This window comes from Neofelis nebulosa, chromosome 13 (genome assembly GCF_028018385.1).
Source record: "Neofelis nebulosa isolate mNeoNeb1 chromosome 13, mNeoNeb1.pri, whole genome shotgun sequence".
NCBI lineage: Eukaryota > Metazoa > Chordata > Mammalia > Carnivora > Felidae > Neofelis > Neofelis nebulosa.
The window spans coordinates 21,829,507-21,842,462 of NC_080794.1; the positions used below are offsets into that span (position 1 = coordinate 21,829,507).

The 12,956-nt window shown below is 50.8% G+C and overlaps 1 pseudogene; it reads right to left on the minus strand.

The window, feature by feature from the left end:
- The window catches only part of LOC131492391 (src substrate cortactin-like), a 62,184-nt pseudogene that overhangs the window by 9,203 nt on the left and 40,025 nt on the right, over positions 1-12,956 (minus strand).

Sequence of the window (12,956 nt, forward strand, 5' to 3'; positions counted from 1 at the left end):
ATTCCGTATCAGCTGATGGCTTCCCTTCTGTGCATAACAGAGGCAGACATCTGTTGGGCCAGAATAAGAGACACTGCTCAAACTGGGAAATTCACATCTACAGGGAGGTCTGCAAATGTATACAGGTACCTCCCTGGAGAAACATGTAACACATCACCCCGCTACACCGTAGTCTCTTGCAAGGGGCGTGGAATAGAGCGGACGAGCTCCGGGTGTCTCAGGACAGAGGATGCAAAGTGCCACCAAAGGCTGATGTGTGCAGTCAACCATGCTGAGCCCTATAGCTGGATGGCAGAGGAGGCTTGCCCACTGTCCTCAGTGAGTGCTCTCTCCCGGACTCACGGGAAGTGACTCTACACAGAGGGCCAGGTTAGACTGTTCTGTCAAGGTCGTCAGTGCCTGAAGGACAGCAAAGCACCTGCTGGCTGAAGCCTCGCCCGCACACTGAAGGACAGCCCCAGGTCTGGTTCTGGCACCAGCTGGCTGAAGGCTAGCCTACGCCGTGAAGGAGAGTCTCTGATCTGGTTCTGGTCTACAGACTGGCACAGATTAGGCTCGTGGTGAACTGGGGGCAGCAGTGACACCAACACCCACACTCAAGATGCTTCTGGGCTTCTGTCCTCCACCCAGAGCCCCCCCACCACCCCCCAGTAAGGCCTTCTGCCACATTGCCCACACCCCGGCACACATGAGAATCCTAAAAGAGCTTCTAAAATGCAGGAACACCTCATGAGAAAGGTCAGTCAACAGAGGAGGATCTCACCTTCAACGCATGGACTCAACGCTCTTCTGCAAGAAGTCTGAGCCCCTACTTCGCCAACTCTGTGCCCGCAGTGAAACGGCACATGCTGCCAACACTGACCTTGTCCATCCAGTCCTGCCACATGCCGAACTTCCTGCCATAACCATGAGAGGCTTTTGTTCCTCTTTCAAGCTCTTTTCCTTGAGGGTCTCGTGTTCTTAAAACTCATTCTCTCTCAACTTCTGTATGCTTGAAGGGAAGGAAGGGAAGGGAAGAGAAGAGAAGAGAAGAGAAGAGAAGAGAAGAAAGAGAAGGGAAGAGAAGAGAAGAGAAGAGAGAAGAAGAGAAGAGAAGAGACAGAACTGGGAAGGTGGGAGGCTGTCGGTGCCTTCTAAGACGACACGTGAGGTCACGTGGTGGGATCTCTACACCACTAGGCCCCATTCCTCCACACCCCCAGTCCCTGCCTTTGCCAGTCTCCCCTTAGTCTGCCAGGCCCATCTTGTCAGTAGGACTCAGAGTCAAGTCTACAGGGAAAACAGAAACTAATGTGCTCCGCCCGGAGCACAGGGGGAGTCATCCCAAATCCAAGAGTAGCTGTACTAAAATGGGAATTTTCTATATTCATATGGAGAAAAGGTTCTCTTTCATCAGGTAGCGGGATTAGGAGAAGCACTTTGCAAGCCTCAGCTCATAGCAGAGGGGGAAAGCAAGTCAACAATCCCACATCGCAGAGACTTTGAGGACACTAGTCAAAGACAGTGAGGCAAAAAGTTTAGACAACATCTCTTTACTTGAAGTACTACTGGGTTTACATATTCTTACATATTCGAAGGTGACCTAAGAGACTATCAGAATTTATCATCTAAAGCCCCTTTCTACATTTAACACTGGGAATAGTGAAGCAGATCCCAAGCTGTGGTCAAAATATGGCAGGTCAAGAAGCCTTTAGAGCTGTCGCAATCAGGGGACCACAAAATGGCACAAAGACCACCCCACAGGGCTGTCCAGGGGTCACCACGTCCACACATCTGGATGGCAATCCCAGAGTATAACGAAAAAGCAAACCAGCCCTGGCCACTGCCCAGTGTCCTTGGGAATGGTGATGGGGGTAGAACCGGCTCCAAGACCTGGAGCCAGCCACAGGGTGCCCACAACTGTCCCAGGGGTTCTCCCAACATCCAGCATGTTTCAAAGCCACGGGAACAGAAACGACGATGAGAGCAATGGTGACTTCACCGGCTCGGGAGTCGGCTCCCAGGGCCTCCACATTCTCACGTGGCTTCTGTGGAGGTGTGGGCTCAGCAAGTCAGGGAGGAACCTACACTTGTGTCTAAAATACCCACACGACAGACTTCGCACTCTTTTGGGGATGATTTCCTGGCACTGCCTCAGCCAAGAACAGCTTCATTTTCCTGAAAGATATTGGGGCCAAGGAAGTCAAGCACCACAGGTGACCAAACAGATCAGAGGGATGGTCCCTCACAGTAGGGACGGGAAGGTCCAATCGGAAGCCGGTGCAGCCTAAAGAAAAGTCTGAGCACAGTTTCAAGGCTCCTTTTACCTACACTTCCTGACTAGGAAACACCACCGGGAGAGGTGGCAGCGTAAGGCCATGCCGAGTCAGGTGCAGGGCCCGCTCTCCCACGGGACAATCCCTCGGCTCTCCTATTTGGGGCTTTTCATGAGAATATGGGACTTAGAAAGCAGCTCCCCAGTATACCCCACGTGCAGTGACAAAGCAGGAAAATTAGAGTCGTGGAGGGGAGTTTAACTTCGAAAGTATTCAAAGACATGGTGTGTGGCAGGAACACCCACTTGCAGAGAGCGTAGGTGAACGAGTCCTTGATGAAATCTCCCCTCTTGAAGACAAGATGCTTGAATCATCAATACTGTTTGTGATGGGAGATTCTAAGCCACCACGTACCTACGCGAACACATGTATAGAAGCACAGAGTCATGTGTTGTGGGAACATCAGCTCCCAAGACAGACCAAGTCGTGCCAGTGTGGGTTCACAGGAAAGCTGTGTCCCCCTGGTCTGTGTCTCTGCCTTTCAAAAGACCAATTTCACTCCAGCATTAAGATAGTCTCTTCCTTGATGTGCTCATGGTGCCCAGAAACTTTCACGGTCTTGGCCCCCATCTCTGCTCCTTTCCACTTACATCATTCAGAAAAGTGTAGTCAATGAGGAGTGAAGCCCACACAGGGGATTGTAAGAAACACAAAACCCAAATGAAAACAAGAGGAAAATCACCTTTGGGAAAAAGGAGACAGAAGGACACTGGTTACTCATAGCACAAAATAAGGTCAGTCTCCCATGGGTCTCATCAGCACCCCCTCTCCCTGGGGAATGGACATGGTGTGGCCTTCCTAAGATTCCACATCTGAAAGAGCAGGGCCCGGGGTCAGGGACACCTGGGAGAACGGCTCTCAGAGGCCACAACAAGCTCTCTGGCCACAGTGTGACAGCTCTAAGCTTGGGGGGGCTGGGCAGCCGGGCCACCAAATGCCCACCCACAACCCCGTGCAGGAATGACTACATCAGACACAAAAGAAACATCATGTGGGATTTCTAACACTGCTTTCAAAGGGCATCTGAGACCATCAGAAACATTCCGGCTTCAATTCAGTTAAGAAAATGTTCTGGAAAACAAAAAGTCACCCATGCAGTTAAGTCATCCATTAAGAATGCACCCATCCAGGGGCACCTGGGGGCCTCAGTCTGTTAAGCATCCGACTTTGGCTGAGGTCATTATATTGCCACTCATGAGTCCCAGCCCCACATTGGGTCTGCGCTGTCAGTGCAGAACCCACTTTGGATCCTCTGTCTCCCTCGCTCCCTGCCCCTCCCCCGTTGTGGCTCTCTCTCTCTCTCTCTCTCTCTCATTAATAAACATCAATAAAGTAAAGAAAGCAAGCAAGTAAGAAAGAAAACATGCCTTCACTAAGTCATGACAATAGTGTTGTCCAAACATGAAGGAGCCCAACAACGTGAGCGATTCCTCGGTTCCATGGACTTTCTCACTTCAAAGAAACAACAGGAATCATTTTGATATCAAGTACTTCCTGGAAGGGTAATAGTGACATCCCTAACTCAGGCTCTGACAATCGTGTCCGTTTTTTCAAGTGATTTCTTGGAGGGCTGCTTCACACCTCGCGGGGGAAATATCTGGCTGGTACAATGTGGACTTTTCTCCTACTGGGAATCTCAGAGGATGTGCTGTCCCCTCCACCTCCAGCACATGAGTGCTAGAAGGGTCCATCTGGCACCGAGACCAAGGACAGCAGACTCACACCTGAACAGGACAAGACTCTTCCCACCCGCAAATGTAAAATCGAACTTTCACGGGTTTCAAGAGAAACTATGTATGAGAACCGACTCGTTTTCCACACCAGTACTAGTAAGACTTCACCTGGGCCAGGAAGCAAATGAAACACTATTTTAAGTCGATCAAGGGGAAACTACACCCATGTGTCTCAACTGGGGACACCCAGTGGGTGCTTTTTGGGGTGCCACACTAGGGTGCTCCTGGGGCTTGAATTCAGCCAGAACAAAAGCCTGTGTGGACCCGCCCCCTCCAGCTCTACTGGGTCTCAAGTCCAAATCCGGGATGGCAGCGAGGGGCAAATCAGGGCACAGCTCTCAAGTGCCCAGATGCGACCCCTGTCACTGTGCCCTGAAAGGGCAACAGTTTGCTAGCAGGTAAGGCAGGATCCACACTGTCCCTTCAAGGCCACCTCAAATCTCGCTCCCGTCTCTCTAGGTATCCTAAGCCTGGCACGAATTTCCCAGATGCAATCTACTGTGGACGCGGTTTTAAACATCAGACTCAAATCTCAGTCCTGGGAGGGGAAACCAGGCAGTGTCTCGCCGGGGCGCCCATTCACAAACGAAACAATGGCAGACCGGAAGTTGTGTGATTTGTACACAGTCTCTGCCTCTCCAGTCAAGTGTGCCCCATGGCCCCGAGCTGGGAAGAGGCCACCCAACTGCATGCACGACTTAAGCTGCCTGCAGTTCGGACCAGGGGAAACTGTCACACAAAAGGACAGGGTCTCTGGGGAGGGCCGGTGAGGCTAAATCTCCCGGAGGGTGAAGGTGAAAGAGGGCTTTGCCTGTTGTTCTAGACTCATGAGGAAAACTCGGCAAGGCCACACCATTCCTGGCCCTTCTGGAAGCCAGCCTCATCAGAGGGCAGGGTGAGCACCTGTGCCTGATTCCTCACATCCTGCCTGGCAGCCATGCCCACAGTCCATATGCTCCTGCTCCCCAGCTCCTGAGTTCTCTTTGAAAACCACAGGCAACAGAGGAAACGGAGCTGGATTTTTAAAATGTCATTTATTTATATTGATTGATTGATTGATTGATTGATAGGTAATCTCTACACCTAACGTGGGACTCAATCTCACGACCCTGTGACCCCGAGATCAAGAGTCACATGCTGGTCCAACAGAGCCAGCCAGGCGCCCTCTTGACTTTACCTTATAAACAACAAAATATCCTCCCAGAAAAAATTTCTATCCTGATCTGATCTCCGCACACCCAAAGGGAGAATCCCCTCCCCATCCTTGCCCAGGGACTCACTGCTGTGGTCTGAGGGGAAGGAATACCATGGTGACAAGGCACAGACTTTTCTTTTTTGTTTTAATTTTCTGTTTTTGTTTTGTTTTGTTTTGTTTTATAATTTACCTCCAAATTGGTTAGCATATACTGCAACAATGATTTCAGGAGTACATTCCTTAGTGCCCTTTACCCATTTAGCCCATCCCCCCTCACAACCCCTCCAGTATCCCTCAGTGTGTTCTCCATATTTATGAGTCTCTTCTGTTTTGTCCCCCTCCCTGTTTTTATATTAGTTTTGTTTCCCTTCCCTTATGTTCATCCCTTTTGTCTCTTGAAGTCCTCATATGAGTGAAGTCATATGATTTTTGTCTTTCTCTGACTAATTTCACTTAGCATAATATCCTCCAGTTCCATGCATGTAACTGCAAATGGCAAGATTTCATTCATTTTGATAAGGCACAGACCTTTCTTCCTGGCGGAAGGTGAGAGGCTGCTCACAGGTCTCTCTCTGAAACCCAGCGATCCACTGAGGAACTCCCAGGCATCTGGAGGGATCCGTGTGTAACACGATGAAGAGTAAAAACGTCAGGAGGACGTCTGCCGCCAGGGCAAGTCGTCAGGCGTGCAGACCTTTTCAGGACTCCAGGACATCCTTTCACACTTCACACGGCTTTGTGAAGAAATCCGAAGGAGGGAAGGAGGAAGTGCATTTGGCTAACGAAATAGCTCAACTGGTTTTCAGACACATTGAGAAAATACAGAAAATAACAAGCTTCCAAAGATTTATAGCTGCATAAAGTTTTCTCTTCGTGCCAACAGAAATCATTACTGCAACCTGCCAGCATACATCTTCTCATGGCTTCCAATGTTTGTTCCTTGTAAATGAGGACTTTGCCACAAGTGAAAAAATCTATTACTGTAAGTTAAACACATACACTCGCAAACACACACATCCACACACACCCATCCCCCCCCCCCCCCGCCCAAACACACACAAAAGGGCCACCTGCGTGACTAACCAGATTAAGCGTCCAACTTTCGACTCAGGTCATGATCTCGAGGTTTGTGGGTTCGAGCCCTGCGTCCACCTCTGGGCTGTAAGCCGGGAGCCTGAAGCCTGCTTCTGATTCTGTGTCTCCCTCTCTCTCTGCTCCTCCCCTTCTCACATCCTATCTCCCTCTCTCAAAAATAAATAGACATGAAAAAATATATAAATAACCCAAGGAAACCTCTCTGAAGGGACTGTGATGAAGCTGAGAGACAAGCACAGCACAGGGACTGCTGTCTGGATTAGAGCAGGGTGACTCGGGGAACAAGGGAGAAGCCAGCTGCACTTCTCATGAACGGTCACTGCGACTGCAGAGAGACCAAGACACCAATTCATCAAGCCACCGACTCCCACAAATGATACACCAACCTCGACAGGCACTGCATTGTTAGGAATTACAGAGTAGAGAAATCAAGTCCTCTCTTCCCCTAGAAACAAGCCAGTGCCAAGCACGCACCGCTTCCATCTGTGAACAACTCTGTCACACAGGTTCCCGGAGCATCCCATCTACACATCCATTTGGTCAAGCATGTCACTGAGGCCGGCCCAGGCTCAAGGGGAGGCCTTAGACTCCACCTCTCAAAGGGAGTTGGAGACAAGCAACTACCTCCCATCGTGACTTTGATGTCATCATAGGCCACGTTTCAGCAGGTCTAAGACGTCACCACTTGTAGGAAGCATCCTGATGTCACACGAATCAAAATGTGAAAGCAAGGTCAAGGTGGAATCGTGACGTGTAGGACTTGCACGCTGATTTGTGATGGGAGACGTGTCTCCGCTGCCGGTGCAGCTCAAAGTTTGAACCCGGGCTACCTTACGTTCCAAAGTGAGGGCCAGGGAGCATCCAAAGTGAGGGCCAGGCTGAGACCATCTATCGCATGGAGGGGATCCCTGAACAGCTACTAACGTTTTCTATTCTAGAAACTTCTGCACAAATGCCAAAGGAAGATGTACAGTAAACCCTCATGAATGCATCACCCATCTTCCACCAGTATCAACCCACATGGTCACTTAATCATTGATGCATACCCTGACCTAACCCAGGGCATAGAATTCCCAGAGGGTGGGTGAGTTCACGTGTCAATCCCGGAGCATAAGGTGGCACCGTGAGCCCTTTGTGTTGTCCTCCTTGCAATCCACGTGGCTGAGCAATAAATATCGCTTTAGTACCTAGATGCCACTGGGTAAATCTGAAGTGGATGTGCCAGGGCTCACACTGAGCACACATGAGTTAGCAGGTAAGTAAGGGGACAAAACGGTTGTTTTGTCCGTTTTAGAATACTATCGCATGGGGAAGGGAGGGGAGTAAGAACCAGGGTGGGGGCAATTCGGCCACAGTTTTCCTTGAAATGATGTGTGTGGTGGCACTTTGAGCAAAACATGAAAAACAGGGGCACCTCGGTGGCTCCCTTGGCTGAGTGTCCAACTTCGACTCAGGTCATGATCTCACGATTCATGAGTTCAAGCCCTAGGTCGGGCTGTTTGGTGACAGCTCAGAGCATGGAGCCTTTTTCGGATTCTGTGTCTCCCTGACTCTCTTCCCCTCCCCCAGTTGCACTCTGTGTGTGTCTCTCTCTCCCTGTCAAAAATAAATAACCATTAAAAAATGTAAAAGAGGGGCGCCTGGGTGGCGCAGTCGGTTAAGCGTCCGACTTCAGCCAGGTCACGATCTCGCGGTCCGTGAGTTCGAGCCCCGCGTCGGGCTCTGGGCTGACAGCTCAGAGCCTGGAGCCTGTTTCAGATTCTGTGTCTCCCTCTCTCTCTGCCCCTCCCCCGTTCATGCTCTGTCTCTCTCTCTCTGTCCCAAAAATAAATTAAAAAAACATTAAAAAAAAAATTAAAAAAAAAATGTAAAAGAAACAAAAACCAGGGTCACTCAGCTGCCACAGTCAGGGGAGTATACAACTCTTGATACCTGGGTCGTGGGTCTGTGCAGAAGTTACTTAACATCTTTGAAAATAAATCGAAATTAGGAGTACCTGGGTGGCCCAGTCAATTAAGCACCTGACTCTTGATTTCAGCTCAGATCATGATCTCTCTGTTGGTGAAAAAGTTCCCATATCAGGTTTGTGCTGACATTGGAGGCCCTGCTTGGGACTCTCTCTCCGTCTCTCTGACCCTCCTCCCCTCTCCTCTCTCTCAAAAGAAATCGTTTTTGAAATTTAAAAATTAACATGAATAAAAAAGAAAATAAGATGTTGGAGACTAAGACAACCTTAGCCCTCTATTTTTGCTATGTGACAATGCCTTACTCACTGCTTTAATTACAAGTGAAACATTTTTTTAATTTTTGTAACTTTATTTTTATAACTTGGAGACAGAGCACATGCATGAGTGGGGGAGGGGAGAGAGAGAATCCCAAGCAGGGTCTGTGCTGTCAGCCCAGGGCTCGAGGCGGGCCTCAAACCCATAAACCATGAGATCGTGACCTGAGCCGAGGTCAAGAGTCAGACGCTCAACCAACTGAGTCACCCAGGCTACCCTAATTAAAAAATTTTAAATTAATGGACATTATTTTATTCTCCTGAAAATGTTTACAAATAGCTTTAACTTAAGCTTCCGAGAGCATCCTGGCCTGAAAACCAGAGCCATGGCCCTGAAGCACAGAGACTAGGCTGTGGGCCTCCCCTCAGCACCAGGGGAGAAAGGTTCTGTTCGCCTCCTCTAAGGATGGCTGGCCGGACGCACTGAAAACAATCCAAGCAAGCGGGACAGCAGCCACCGGTTGCACAGGCGAGGCTGACCTACCCTCTAACTGCTGGATGTGCTCTGGTGTGTGTGCCCTGAAACCCTGTGGGCGGCCACCATGCCCATGGCTCACAGCGGACGGGGGCCTTGGAGGCGGCACCGTGGGACACAGGCCTCCCTGCACCTGGCCCTCACCACAGCCCAGCCTGGCTGGCATCCTGGCGTCCAGGCCTGATGCTGCTTCCTCTCACGTGTGGGCAGGATGGTTTGCTCCTGCATCACTGTCTCCCCCGCACGTCCTAGTGCCTTTCCAGAGTGGTTCCTGTCCAGGGGTCCCTGAAAGTGCCTTCTACCAAAGCAGAGAACACTCACCCCCACCAAGCACATGCACGCTCGTGGCTAGGAGAGGCACACCACACTCGAGTGAGAAGATCAACCGGCAGTAATCCTGGTGCACGCCAGAGGTCCTCTTGACCATTTTCCATCTTCCGCTTTCTTCCTGGATAGTCTAGGGCCTGTCATGTGACCCGAGAGTCCTCTTCCCCGTGGGAGGGTTGGGCCCGTCCTCTCCACCCTGATGCCTCCGGGGTAGGACTAGGCAGAGCAGGCCTTCTCCAGAAACGGGTGGACTGGGGAGGTGGTCCCTCTATGTCCAAATCTCTGGAACCTGTGCACGTGACTTTATTTGGAAAAGCAGGCTTTGTAAGTGCAGCTACGTGGAGGACCTGGAGACCACCCTGGACTCCCTGGGGAGGGGGCTGGGGAGTACACGGATGAATGTTCTTAAAAGAGGAGTCAGGTAAGATCCACCGAGAAGGGACAGGGCATGGGGCCCAGCAAGCACCGAAGCCGGGCAGGGTGGAGCCTCCCTGCTCCCGCTGAAATCTGCCCATGCACCCGGTGGTGTGGACACAGCGCTGGCCTCAAGTCAGGACGGGGAAAGGTGCCACAGGAAGACAAGGAGGAGAATCAGAAGAATCCACGCCACTTCTTCCCACCGAGGACTCAAGCGACAGGGGGGTAAGAGAAAGCAGAACGTCAGGGATGTTGAGAAACACCATCAAGTGAAGCCACATCATCAGGAAGGAGGCAACAATCCCTCTTGGGCATGCGCCTGCTGCCCCTCTGCAGAGGCCATGGGGACAGACCCCTCCCGGTACCGCGGAGCACCCACCTGGGAGGTAGCAGGACTCGGCCAGCAAAAGGCGAGGAGGAAAGTGTGAAGTCACAATTGCATTCAGAACACTCGACGTGACACACAAGAAAGGACCTTAGGGGCAGCAGTGATGAAGGTAGAGAGGCCTCAAGGAGGAGTGTGTAGCGGTAGGAGAGTCAAGGGTATTCGGTGGGACCTGGCGGGTCTGTGGAAAGGCCTGCAAGCCCCGGAACATTCAGTATGGGGCGAGCACAGCCAAGGATGGCTAACGCGTGTTCTCAGAGAGGCCACACCCCTCGGACATCTGCTCGGTGCTTGGTCTGTTTCTCAACTGACATTTCTTTGTTCAGCATCATTGGATTCACCAAATCAAGTTTTAATAAACCGCGTGCAACCTAATGTACCTGTGGGGAATTGGTCTGTTTCCGGAAACTCGCAGATGCCGAAGGCTTGCCCAGCTTTGGTGGAGAAAAAAACAGAATCTTAGATGGAAAACGCAGGGAAGCACTTTGTTGTTCCAAACCTCACACTTAACACTAAGGACCAGGAAGTGCAGAAACTAAAGATCAGCCAGCAAAGGTTCTCAACAGGAAGACACAGAATGACCTAACTATGCCTTGACAGAAAGGAGAAGGGAAGTCTTACTCCACAGAAAGTAACTATGTGTCCTTCACAGTTAGTAAACGATCGGCCCTGGCGGGAGAGACAGTACAGGAAGAGGAAATCCCAGCGATTGTCAGCTGTGCCGTCCACACAAGGCCCACGGGTCAGGGCGTCCATCCCTTGACCCAATGACCATAAGCTCTCTGTGGCGGGGAGGGAAGGAACCATCCCAGAGTCGCCTGAGCTATGAGGGATCTTGTGCCACAGCCTCCTGAGTTGGCCTCGTGAGGGCTGCTTCGGAATCTGTGTCTTCTCCTGTCTCTTCCCCTCCCATGCTCATGCTCTGTCTCTCTGTCTCTCAATAATAAATAAACATAAAAAACGTAAGGAAAATCTACAAATGGGGAATGAGGTCCACTCTTTAAACTTGTTCACAAACAAATGTAAAAATTTGATTTCCGTAAGAACAGTAAGACCTTTATTAGAGTTGCACTACATAATTTCCAGGGTCTCGCGTCTTCCTCCTGGGTGCACACCCAGCACTCTGCCCCGCGGTGGGAGCCCAGTGCTTCCTGATTGGTCTTCTGAGAGTTGTGGTGCCAGGGAGCTCAGGGTGGGTGTGGGGCAGGGGTGGGGGAATGACTGGCCCAGGGCCCCCCCCGCCCAGGCTTGCCACGGCCTCAGCTCCCAGGTTCTGCGGGTCACTCCAGGCAAGCTGCCCAGGCCCCCAGGACTAGGCTCTGATAGAGCCAACACACTGAGGACACCCACGATGCCTAGCTGTAGTAGGTGGAAGAGCACACTAATATTCAAGCAGATAAGCAGAAGTTAGGAGTCCTCATAGATCATTGAAGTCTGAGCGCGCCACAGCCTTGTTACATACGAAGTCGGCCATTCTCCACCATTGTTCACATTCCAGTCAAAGAGCCTCCCGTAGCGCCGTCGCCGAGGGGCTGGGGCAGGTCAGCATGTCACGGACCGACGACCAGCTGCATCTTCTTTGGCTGCATAGAGGACAGACAGGAAGTGGCCCAGAAGTCTGCAGGGAGAGTCTCTGCTGACCCAGCAGCTAAGTCACAAATGTCCTTGGGTCTACACTGTTTTCTCCAAGAAGGTGCCTTCCTAAAGTTTTGTCATCCTCCAGAAATCAAGACTGATTGGAAATTAAAAAACAAAAGTGTATACTAAAGTTACCAGCCCTTTAAAATGACCTCGCTCTGCAATTTTGTTTACAGGTATTTACCCACATTCCTGACAGCCATCGGGCCCCCTGCCCAGAAGGCAGTCCCAGGGGGTAAAGGGAGACAGGGCCACACTTGTGCCAGGACCCCGACCGGGCACAAGTCAGCAGAATCCTGGGCTGCCTGGGCCTGCTCCACTGTCTATGTGAAATCACCTTCCTGCCATAGAAGAGACTACCTTTTCGCTTTCCAAATAGTCTTTAAGCTGCAGACTGTGCCACACGCTGGGACAGTCCCACAGCACCCTTTCCCTTGCCCTGTTCTCCTCACAAGCATGTGTTCATTCTTATGGCAATCACGACAGTCTTAAGTAGTGGTGTGGGAGTAAATCAGTCCTGGTTTTGTAGAAGGAGAATGCAACGTTTTGTGTCTTTTCAAATAAATAACTGAAACATTCCTCCAGAGCACAGGGCCCTGGATTGCAGTGAGATATCCGGCTACCCCCAAAACACAACTTACAGGCTCTATTCCCAGGCTGCAGCCAACGTGTTATGTCAAAAACATTTCTGAAGACTATCCGTGTCAAATAGCAAAAATGAAAGAAACCAAACTCCTCATCTCTGTGAAACTATTGGTTTCTCAATAGCTAATTGGTTTATTTATTTTTTTATAGTTCTTTTTTCATTTTTGAAAGAGACAGAAACAGCAAGAGTGGAGCAGGGGCAGAGAGAGAGGGGGAGAGAGAATCGTAAGCAAACTCCCCACTGTCAGCACTGCGCCCAACGCGAAGCTCAAATTCACCAAGTGTGAGAACACGGCCTGTGCCGAAACCAAGACTCACATGCTTCACTGACTGAGCCACCCAGTCGCCCCTGTTTTTAGAGTTTGAGAGACAGAGAGAGAGAACAAGTGTGTATGAGGAGAAAGGGGCAGAGAGAAAGGAGGAAGACGACCCAAAGCAGGCTCCACGCAG